The 12645-nt window shown below is 33.5% G+C and overlaps 1 protein-coding gene across 4 annotated transcripts in view; it reads right to left on the reverse strand.

The window, feature by feature from the left end:
• Positions 1-12645, reverse strand: part of FNDC1 (fibronectin type III domain containing 1) — a 119051-nt gene that overhangs the window by 54452 nt on the left and 51954 nt on the right. The window lies entirely within an intron of this gene.

The raw sequence follows: 12645 nt of genomic DNA on the forward strand, positions 1-12645 counted from the left end.
ATAAATCCTTAGTCACATTGCCCTTAACGCATCTTTACTTTTCCCCCTTTTTGGCTAAATAACAATATCTTAAGATATCCCTTCATTAAGAAATTCTTTAATCTGTTTGTTTATAGTTTCTAGGTGATTCATACCTGAAGCCATCACTCAGTGCCTGAGTTCTTTTGGTTTCACACCAAACAAAACTGTCAAATTGGTAACACACAGCACAAACATATAACATAACATCTACATCATTTTTAATGTCTTTGTTTTAAAGATGAAGTCATGATGCAGGTATTTATCAGGGCATCCCTCCCTTCTCTCCCTACATTTCTCCACCCCTTTGAGTTTTACCTGATACAATAAAATTGGAAAATTTAGGAAAATGTAGCAGTATTTAAAGGAAAAATTGTGAGGTAGTGGATGGAGAACTACCTTCAAGATCAGAAAAACATAAGTTTAGGGTCCCTCCTGTGATTGATTTTGCTAACCTGGAAAATGCCTAAGTTTCAGAAAAATTATCAGCTTACATTAGGAATGATCCTTTCCTCACCCTAGAAAGCTCTATTCCATGGAAGTCACAGGACAAGTCACTATCTAATCAAAATTAATTCAAATTTGAGTAAAATGTCCAAAATTATTTCTTTTTCTGTAAAAATTTAGGATGAAATTATTCTAAATAAGTAGCTTTTCCCCCTCAAAATAAAATGCTTAATAATATTTTTAAAGATTCCTTTAAATCCTGATCACTTCAGATTTCTAAGAGGTTTTTCTGTTTGTTTGTTTTGAATCCAGTATTAGAGGATGCAGTTTTAATTACATTTTAATTTTTAATATACAAGTATGTTATTTATAATATATGGGTACACATATATTATATTATTCCAATAACCAAAATGGGTCTTCTCACTATCTCTTATACATACTCCTTTCACTGACAGCTTCCCATTCCTGGAATATGCTATCTCCTCACCCATGCCCCTTGGAAACCCTTGTTTCCTTTCAGATTCTGTTAAAGTGGTGCTTCCAGCATGAGACCTTTTTCCATCCCCTCAGTGATTAATGCCTTCCCCTCTATACTGTGTATTTGTACCTGTTTTGTATATACATACATATATATGTATATATATATATATATATGAATTATTTCAATCATTAAAATGTCAACTCCTTGAGGACAAAAAAAAAAGTCAAGTTGGGGAAACATTTTCAACTGAGTTAACTTTATAGAATTTGACCATGAGAAAAAATGCAATGTAATCAGAAAAATCTAACCATCAAAACACAATAGATACAACATCCAGTGGAAATCATCTCTTTAAAAAGTCCAAACAATTAGCAACAATAGAGGAGAATATGAGTATTTTAGAGAATGTCCAAAGGATGTGTGTGTTACTTCATTCCTAGGAGGCTTCATAAAGAATCTAGTGTGTGCAAATTAGCAAATGAAGGTCATGCAACTATCCTCTCAGTTGCAGGATTTTTTCACTGAAATGTTAATTTTTTTTTAAGATTCTAATTTCCTAAAAGATCAGTAATTGCACTGATTTGGGGTATATTCTCTGCCACCAAAGGTCCTTACCTCAATAGGTAGTTTTCATAATTTGCTCTGACCAAAACAAATCATCAGCCTTCTGAAGATGATATTTTTCCCACACTGAACTAGACTGGCTTTTGGATGAGTGATAACACAATCTGTTATTGCAGCATACTAAGTGTTCTAGAAGGCAATTAATTACCATTTCATAAAATAATATACTCTTATGATTAGCTATATCACCTTTATGAGAAACCTGGTAGTGAAAATATAATAAATAATAATAATAATAGTAGTATTTCATGGTACTTTAAGGTTTACAAAACACTTTACAAATATCTCATTTTACCCCTACAATATAGCTGGGGAGAGGGATAACATAATAAATGCCATTATCATCCTTTTTTTTTTTTTTTTACAGATGAGGAAATTGTGGCACAAAAAGGTTAAAGCTACTGCTAGCAGTAGTATCTCCCTGAATCTGGATTTGAATTCAGGATATCTAATGATATAGCCACTGCTTCTCCAAGCTGCCTCATTAGTTTTCTAGTCCTCTGACCAAAATAATTTCATCGGAATAAAAAAAATTGGTAGTCATCAGAAAAATGGTAATTCCCCCCCAAATAATACATTTTCCAAAAGAAAATAAATTTAGAAAATAATCAATATTCTAACTCATCAAAGATGCCTATTGCCCAGGTGAATAATCAGATGAATTTCCAATATTGACAGTTCTTGTTTCATACTAATAATAAGCACAGTGTACAAACAGATGTTTTAGGCAGTCAAAACGGTCCAAGAAGAATTCAGCTGCCAAATCTTATTGAGTTTTTGAACTCCTAACTGGACGACTTTGGCAAGAAGAAAACCTCTAATAAAGTAAAGTTTGATTGACCTCAACAACAAGTGACATTCCTTTCCATTGAAATTACTATTTAAAGGTTCTTGGGAGATAAAAGGCATAAATGACATCACAAAACATTCAGGAAAACCTCTTTTTTCAAAACTAATGCAGTTTTGGGCAAAAAGCTATTTAGTTGTTCTCATGCAGAATGAGAACCCTGACTAGATGGTCTCCAAAAAGTTCCTCCCAGCTTTATATCCATAATCCTGGGACATAGTGTCATGTGAAATGAAAAAGGCATCTTGATGCAGAATTTTTGTTTAATAATAGGAAGAATTTAGAGGATATTAACTACAACAAAATAAGTAACCACCTTTATTTTTCTAGGAATTGTTTTGTTTTGTTAGGAAAATCTTAAGAATTTTTGGGAATCTGATGCACACTTTATACTTATATACTTATATTAGTATAAGAGGACTGAGGCAGGTAGGCAATACTGAGGAGAAAGTGGAGTTAGGAAGAACTGAGTTCAAATCCAGACTCAGACATTTATCTGTGTGACTTTAGGAAAGTCACCCTGTCTATCCAACTTTTCTCATCCATAAAATTGGAATAATAATGGCACCCATCTTCCAAGATTGTTATAAAGTTCAAATGAGGTTATATTTGGAAAATACTTTGCAAACCTTAAAGCTATATCTAAATATTTATTATTATTATCATTATTATTATTGTATTGCTCCACAGCTTCTAGAATTATTTACAAAAAGATGAACCATTCAATCAACAAATATTTATTAAGTGCCTATTATGTACTAAATACTATGTTAGACAATATGGGCTACAAAAACAAAAATGAAACAGAAAAAAGGCAGTGGATTCTTCAAACTATTGTTCCCTGGGAAAATGTCTAGAATAGAGAAGTGTTAGAACTATTAAACAGATGATGTATGTATACTTGAAAAAGTAGCAAGTCAGCATTGGTTCTTTAAGGACAACCCATGCTACAGACCCTGAGCTAATCAAAGAAATCACTGAGGTAAAAAGTAAACACAGCAGGATTGAGTCATTTAATTAAGAGGGTATGTGCAAGCAGAGAAACAAATAGAATGAGACTTTCTGAAAGTTCTTGATGGGAAAGAAGACATTCAAAACTATCATTGCTCTTTACGTCAAAGAGCATCTTATTGATACTGTATATTGGTCTCAGCTTCTGCACTTCTCAAATAGTGCCACAGTATGTTATATGTAAATCAAGTTAGTTGTCATTATCCTTGGCGATCTCATGGCATAATAGTATATGTCTAATTTTTAGAAACATCTGCTTAAGGTTTGAAAAGAAGCAAAAGAATGGTCCTACTATGAGAAGCTGTCACAGGATAATGGACTTTTGAGCATTTGCACAGAAATAAATATCACAGGGATTATTTTTTTAAAAATCAGGTCATGCCAGATTAATTTTGTTGCACAAGATTTTATAAAATAATAAGTCAGGGAAATTCTGGGAACATCAAAGGCAGAATTTTTTTAAAACATGAAAAAATCCTTCATATATCTTTGTGGACAAATAGATACAAAATTAACTAATTAACAGTATAATTATATTGTTTAAGAACTGATTGACTTATCAGACTCTAAGGGTATTGATTGAGAAATCAATATTAACAGGGATGGAAATTCCTAGTTTTGCTAAGGAGGTCAATGTTTAGACTTATTCTATTCAGCATTTTTAGCAATGACTTCATTTAATGACATGTTTGTCAAATTGCAAATGATAGGAAACTGGAATGAATAATTAGTATAGTGGAAGGCAAAATTGGGTTCCAAAAAGGCTTCAATGTGTGAGAAAAATGGCTTGGAAAAGTACAATAAAATGTGATCAGGATAACATCCAGCACTTGTATTTAAATAAAAATCTATTTCACTAGTACCCTTTAGAGAAGATGGCTAGAAAGCAATTCATGCTAAAAAGAAGTGAAGAGTTTAGGGGACTATAGTAGACTACAGTCAATGTGAAAAAAAAAACAGTGAGGCATGGTAGCCAAAAAAAGTCAGTGTCAAAAAAAATATTGCATCCAGAATGAATTAGGCAATAGTTGTTCAGTAATCTTTTTTTTTCTTTTTTTATTAAAGATTTTTATTTTGTGTGACTATAAATTTAACTTCCTAGACATCATGGCTTCTGAAATCCCTTTCTCCTCTAGTTCTGTGATCCAGTGCATTATGTTATATTTAAGTAGGAGTTTAGGAAGAATACCAGTAAACACAAAACATGGTTTTCAGAGAGTATCTTGAAAGAACTAACGATATTTAGTCTACCTACTTGGGCAATGATAGGAATATATATTGGACCCCTGATTTCACTTGTCTATAGACTTCCCAAATGATCAAACTCCCTTGATTAATACAGGTTGCCATCTTCTCTACATCATGGTTTTAGTGAATTAGAGAGTTGCCTAGAGCAGTAAGAAGCAAGTGACTTGCTCAGAGTCACACAGCCAACATGCATTAAAGGCAGAATTTGAATGTAAATCTTCCTAACTATGAGGCCAGTTCTCTAGTTACTACACTACTCAATCACGCAAGACAACCACAATACTACATTAAAACTACACTAGTAACTTTCTTAATTGCAATATCAAGTTAAATTTTGTGAAGTCAGGATCAGAAAGTAAGAATAATGCTGGTCTTAATAGCCCCTATCATGCAAAAGTAGCTTCTCTAGAAATAACATTCTCCAAGGTGGGAAAAAAGAAAGCCCAGAAAGCCCTAGAAACTAGGTAATTCAAACTCTCTATGACAAGAGATTTCTTATATAATAATCACAAATATTCAATACATCTTAGACATATTTAAGAAAAGTATTCACCTCCTATGCTGAAGATATCAAGCCTCTTTTAATTCAAATTAAAATCACACTAGCTTTTTGGGGTGTCATGTCACTCTGTTGACTTTATACTCACACTGAGATGGTAATTTTGTAAAAAAAAAAACAAAACAACTTTTTTTAGATGAAATTCTTACAAGATTAACTTTTTTAAACTCATGTGACAACAGATAAGGTTCCCTGAGTCTACTCTACAATAATTTCCTGGATATCAGAGATCAAAGATGTTTTGATCATTTCTGAATCTGTTCCAGTCCCTTGTATAGAATCAAAATTCAATAAATATTTTTGAGTAAATGGATTGTTTAATACATGCAAACAAATGGAAATACAATAGTTTCTTTCTTTAATTGCTCTCTCTAATAAGAAGGTTATTATTATTCAATCTATTCAACAATCATTGATTGAAAAAACTACTTAAAACAACCTTTTAGCAACTTAACCTAACTAGTACATTTCCTAGCTTTGTATTTTAAATACTAAAATGCATTTTGTTTTTAGAATTCTTCCCAAATTTTTTATTATTTTCTTTCAGAGGTTTCCAAGTTACATAAAACTTCAAACACCTTTTATGATTTACTTTTTAATCATTTTTAAACCATATGCACACTAAAGAAAACTTTATCCATGTGTTTCAAATTTGTTCACAGTTAAATCATTTAAGTGTTTTCTCTAAGTACTATTTAATATCCCCACAAAAGTTTCTATATCTTTCTAATAAATCTCTGTCTTTATCTTGAAAACAGGAAGTCCCAACTGCCAAGAGTAATCAAACTCAAATCCATAAGTGCTGAGTGAATTTTTAATTTCACAAAACAAACTTTTCTCAGTCTTTCACAATATAACATGATCAGATTAGGTGAATTTTATTCAGAATTGGATTTACAGTAGTGATCCTAAGGTCCATTGAGCAAGCCAACTAGGCAAAACCTTTTTCCAGATAGCCATCAGTCATAGGAAGGAAGGAAGGAGAGAGGGAAGAAAGAAGGAAGAAATGAGGGAAGAAAGAAGAAGGGAAGAAAGGAAGGATGCAAAAAAGGAAGGAAGGAAGGCAGGAAAGAAGGAAGGAAGGCAGGAAAGAAGGAAGGAAGGAAGGAAGGAAGGAAGGAAGGAAGGAAGGAAGGAAGGAAGGAAGGAAGGAAGGAAGGAAGGAAGGAAGGAAGGAAGGGAGGGAGGGAGGGAGGGAGGGAGGGAGGAAAAGACAAATGGAATTAGAACACAACTTCTTACCATTTTGTAAGTACATCATTTTAAAAAATCAAGATAACAATAGCTGGCATGTATATAACATTCTAACATTGCAAAGAGCTTTATTCAGCCCTTTATACATAGTATCACATTTGATCACAACAATCCTACGAGGTAGATATTATTGTTGTCATCTTCATTTTAAGAAAAGGAAACAAAGGTTCAGAAAGGTTAAATAATATGCCCATTAAGAGATCAATTTTACTATACAGGATAGATGTAATTGCCTACATGATCTCCCCATTTGTCAGTGTCTCTCCATTTCCCAGTTTTGGATTTACTTTGTATTTGGTATTTACTTGGGTTTGTTCATCTTTTTTTCCTTTTCCCTTCTTTTTCTGTCCCAGCTCTCCTCCCTTCATACTTTTCACACTCAACCACACAAATATATATTAATATCTTCATTTGCTTGCATGTTATAGAGGATGGAGAATTAGAAAAGATCTATGGTATGGGAGATAGATTAAGATGGTCAATGAAAGAGTAGGTTCTAGTTTTTCCTAGGATATAAAGATATAACATAATTTTCTCTGGGGGAAAAGTTGTTTCTTTTCCGTCTTTTCATTCTTAAGGCATCTGATACCCAGTAGGCCCTTAAGAAATTTTTGATGATTTTTCTTGTTGCTGTTGAGTTGGTTCAGTCCTGCCCAATTCTTCATGACCCCAACTGGCAAGGACACTAAAGTGGTTTGCCATTTCCTTCTCCAGCTTTTTTACAGATGAAGAAACTGAAGCAGAGTTAAATAAGTTGCTTAAGGTCACACAACTAGTAAGTGTCTGATTAGTTGATTAAAAAAAAAAGGGCAAGGTGGCCATTAAAATGAAAATGCTGATGAAAGTGAAAATCCTTCCAAATTTCATGTTGTTCCCACTATTCTTTTTCTATTGCTTTAACAATTCATCATCACCATCTATTGAGAATCTATTATGTGTAGAGCAATATATTTGCCACCAAAGTTTTCAATCTGTCCATTGAATGCCCCAACCTTTATCAAAGTTCCCAGAATCCTCTCCTTCTTTATTAAGCAGAGAAGGAATTCAATCATTTGCCCTCTAACTGATAAATCTGGGTAACATATTCCTCTGACATAACATCATTTTCTGCTGCCACAGGCTGCTTGTGACCAGAGACATGGCTGAAGAGCCCAATTGTCCCTAGAGCTTACTATATCATAGAATCTATTTCTTTCTTGTATTGTAGACGTCTCCTAATCCTCCAACTTCTATGACAAATGCATACAAATGAAGATATTAATATATGTTTGTGCATGGTTATGTGTGAAAAGGATGAAATGAGAATTGGAACAGAAAAGGAAAGGAAAATGATAAAGGAAAGAAGAGATCTATGAGAGGGAAGTTGTAAAAGAATGAATGAGAAGAAAAACGTAGATTGAAAAAAACCTGGGAGACAACCAGTTTTGGCTCTGCCTGGATATTTGTGGGGGGTTTAGAGAACTTGGGTTAAAATCCTGATTCTGCTACCTATCTCCTTTGACTTGGGAAAGTCCTTTAAGCTCTCAGCCTCAGTTTCCTCACTTGTAAAATGAAATAACTTGATCCCAAATGTCTCCTTCAGCACTAAACATTACAATCCTATGACTTAGTTACAAATCAAGCAAGGCCATCTTAAAAGAAATTGCATCTACAAATCAGCTTTTGGGAAGACAGAATGGTTTGAAAACCCATAAGAGTTTTTTTGTTTTGTTTTGCTGAGGCATTTGGGGGTTAAGTGACTTGCCCAGGGTCACACAACTAGAAAGTGTTAAGTACCTAAGACTAGATTTGAACTCACATCATCCTGACTTCAGGGCTGGTGCTCTATCCACTGCACCAACTAGCTGCCCCACCATAAGAGTTCTTAAAAGCTTACCAATCAACCAATATTTACCTTAATACCTTCTGTATGCCAAATGGGACACAGGGGTTAGGGATCAGAAGATATGGCTGCCTCAAATATTTACAAGGTTTTTAAATGCAAGAATGTTCTTTATGGTGCTAGAGGACAGAGCTAAGAGCAGTGAGTAGGAATTACAGAGAGATAGATTTCAGCTTGGTTTAATAAAAAATTCCTAGCAATTCACAGTGTTCAAAGCCAAATGGACTATGACAGGATGAAATTAGCACAGGATATCTCTGAGCAGAGTTCAGATGCCTACTTAGCAAGAATAGCACAAAAGGAATGTTTAAGTACGCATTGGACTAGATAACTTCTGAAATCAGCAAATTAACAAACATTTAATAAATGCCTACAATATGCCAAGAACTATGCTACCCACAAGAGGCACAAAGAAATGCAAAATAAACAAAATATTCACAATACCTCCCCTCAGGAACTATACATTCTAAAGAAGAATAGGCAATATGTAAATAACTATGTATATAGAATATAGAAATATATATATATAATATGGGAGAGAAAGACGGACACACACGGGGCAGAGGGAGTAATCAAATTGGGAAGTCAAAGAAGAAATCACTTTCCAACTCTGGAACTCTGAAATATCCAGTTTCATCAGGGTGGATACTCCCTACAGATTACAGTCTCTATATGCCTTCTCCTAGATACAACTCTTGCCCATGTTTTCCCACAAATTCTCTAGACTAAATCTATGAAATAGATTAGAGGTTTTCCTTCTGTTATTTTAAAATCTCAGGGCTACTAATATACAGCTCCAAACCACTTGATTTTCTCATCATTCATGTTTGTCTCACAAGTTGCATGCTTATAGCCTACCCCAATCCAGTGTATCATAAATCAATCAACAAATTTGTATTAAGCATCCTGTAGAGTATAAAACTCCAAAAACCTTCCAATAGAAGAGATAGTGTAGGCAGTGGAAAGTTTTCTATGTATTTGGAGTCCTAGTAAAATACAGTTTGCCTTGTCATGAGGAAGTAACACAATTTTAATCACTGACAATGTCTATGTTTTTAAATATAAAGATCATGAATCACACATATATTCATTAATAAAATCTAATAAAAACAGAAAAAAAGGGTTAAAAAAACTAAAAAAAATTAGCGTTTTTCTTAGGTGCCCTTTTTGAGTTTTTTTGGTCCTTGCACAAAAAGACATGCTCATCCACACCGTTCTAATTTAGAAGTGTCATTGGTGATTTTCCCCTTGTCCCAAGTGTCAAAACTTCTAAATGTCTCCACACAGAAAGTCTTTGGCCTCCAACAATGGATGACCTAGTCAAAGGTATCAGGTTTTATTAAACTACTGTAGGTTTCACTGTGGCATGGAATCGAAGTCAGCTGTATGCTATTTTATTTGATGGCCACACAAGCAGAGCTGATGAATCTGATTCAGACGCAGTTCCTCCATTTCTTAGTTACACCATCCCACAACTAATTACTGGCTGAAGTAAGCATGTAGATTGGAAGCAGAAAAAGAGGATTCTTTCACAATTGTCTACCCCCTGGGAATTCATGAAAAACAAAATCTGTACCCATATATACATATGTAAATGTATAATGTAACAAACTTCTGTGATGAAATGCCGCAAAATGTTGGTTTAAACCTTGCTGTAGGAGAAAGCTGCTAAATGTTTCCTCTCCAGGCAACTCAATCATTTCTGAATCCTTTCCATATGGTTTTTATGTGAAGTCTACAAGCTACAGTTCCAAGTCCACTGTTACAATAGAGATATTGAATTAATTATGGACAAGCTCTTAAAGAAACCCTTAACAACTTACCCATGTATTAAACATAAGAACAGACTTCAGAATTCTTCAAAGATCATTCTATCTAAATTGATTAAGCGTTTCTAAACTTCATATCCAGATAAAGAGATTTATCCTTCTTATGAAACAGAAAGAATAAGAAATAGATAAGAAAATTTTTTTCTCATATTACATATTGTTGACAATAATTCCTAAGAGGGATCATAGTGTTTAGAAGAAAAAGAGACCTTAAAATTTAGCTAGATCAACATCCACCTGTTAGTAAAGGTAACTGTGACCCAGAGAATTAAAATGATTTATTCAACACTACTCAAAAATTAAACTGCAGAGCTCAGATTTGAAACTATTTCTTCTGGCCATTGGCATATTATTTTTCTCTTAGTTCCATATGTCTCATAAATAATGAAAAGTACAATAATTTCAAATAGAACCCGAGAATGATAGAAAGTTGGGGTTGGAAAATACCTTAGAAATATGCAGAAACAGGGGAAAATCTACAGCAACTACAATGATATGAAAAGAAAAGGAAGTTGAAAAACTAAAGAACATCAATCAATGCAATGAGCAGAATATTGGTGATGAACCTAGGCTTCTCTTCACTTTTTGGCAGAGAGATGGTCAACAGAAGATTCAGAATTATACATATATATATTTATATACATATATAATATAGACATGTATAATATATATGTGTATACATTATATATACATATATACTTTCAGACATGATCAATATATGAATTTGCTTTGACTGATTATACTTATTTGTTATAAGGGAAATGATTATTGTGGGGGAGACTATATTGTGTAGGAAAAGAGAGCACTGAGTAGATAATAAAGAAAAAAGTATGTCAATGATGCATCAAAATATACAGAAGAAAATAGAAATTCAGAAAGGGACATAGAAAAAGCAAGGTGGGTTTGATAAGATCAAACCAAAATTAATTTTCTAGAAATGAACACAACAAACTGTATATAAGTTGTTTCATATGTGGTCTTTTTGTGTTCTTTGTATATTCAAATAGTCATTTTTAAAATTCTTAAATACCTCATTGATCATCTGGTCCAATGTTTTCATTTGATAGATGAACAGACTGAAACTCAAACACTGTACCTCGTCCTAGCCCACACAGCAGCAAAACCAAAAGTTTGAAATCCAGGTGTCATGATTCCTAGTATATCTCTCTCCACTGCAATATGTTGTCTGCTTCTATATATACATATATAAGTATATGTGTATGAAAAAATAAATATTAACGGACTACATCAGCTATCATCTTTCAGGACCAGAAAAAAATAACATGCATAATAACTAACAGTATAAATGGAAAGAACAGCAGCAGCAAAAATAAATAAATAAAAGAAAGAAAGAAAGAAAAAAGAATTCTGTGAAATTATAATAACTAAGTTTGGCCCAGAATAAAAAAAAATATGGGAGTCCAAGAAGAGTTCACTTTTCTAAATCACACTTCTAATCACATTTATGTTAGGAAGTATTTTCATACAGTTAAATTGGTAAATTCCTATACTGATTAACTCCTTGTACTTTGTAGGGAATTGTGGGCAAAGGCACAGATCTAGCACTGATTCTTTTGTAGATATGTTTTCTGAGAATCAGCTTGGCTAATTAAAGAGGCCTGAAATTAGAAAGAACAGGTTGGCAGTGTGTTGGTAAAGTGTTAGGCCTGGAGTAAGGAAGACCTGAATTCAAATCTTAACTCAGACCAACTAGCTGACTGACCCTGGGTAAATCACTTAACTCTGTTTCCCTCAGTTTCCTTATCTGTAAAATGAGCTGGAGAAGGAACTCACAAACCTTTCCAATATCTTTGCCAAGAAAACCCCAAATGGAGTAACAAAGAGTTCAACATGGCTGAAATGACACAATAATGAAACTAGAAAACTGATTATCCAGTCATGATATTTTTCAGTACAGTCACTCCCCAGGATGATCTAGTAACTCAGGGAGTGGGTCATGTTGGTGAATGGAAAGCTTTATTGTTAGAAAGTGTGGATGTTTGAAGTACCTAAGTAAAAGGCATATCTTTTTATGAACAAAGCTAAACACAGTGAACTCACCAGGCTTGGAGTTTTCCAATCCTGTATCTACCACATTATTCTTTTAAGACTCCAAAAATTTAAAAGAATAAGTTGAGTAAATCTTTATAGAGAACAGTACTCAATTCATTACATATTTCAATGAAATATTTGTGGAGAGAACAAAAGTATTTTAATGGGAGAGCCCATTTTTTGTCTTTCCACAGATATTTCCTATGAAAGGTAGGCCAGCTAAAAGAGTGATAGTTTGGTGAACCTCTGCCTTCTCTTATTTCTCTGTCCTCTCTTTTCCACTACAACAATAATGACTTTCAGTGACGCTAATGATCTCGAAGGCTTAAAATGAATACTTTTCTAAACTGATTATACTTTAGATTTAATTCATAAAATGTATTTCACAGA

This window comes from Sarcophilus harrisii, chromosome 4 (genome assembly GCF_902635505.1).
Source record: "Sarcophilus harrisii chromosome 4, mSarHar1.11, whole genome shotgun sequence".
NCBI classification, from domain to species: Eukaryota; Metazoa; Chordata; class Mammalia; order Dasyuromorphia; family Dasyuridae; genus Sarcophilus; species Sarcophilus harrisii.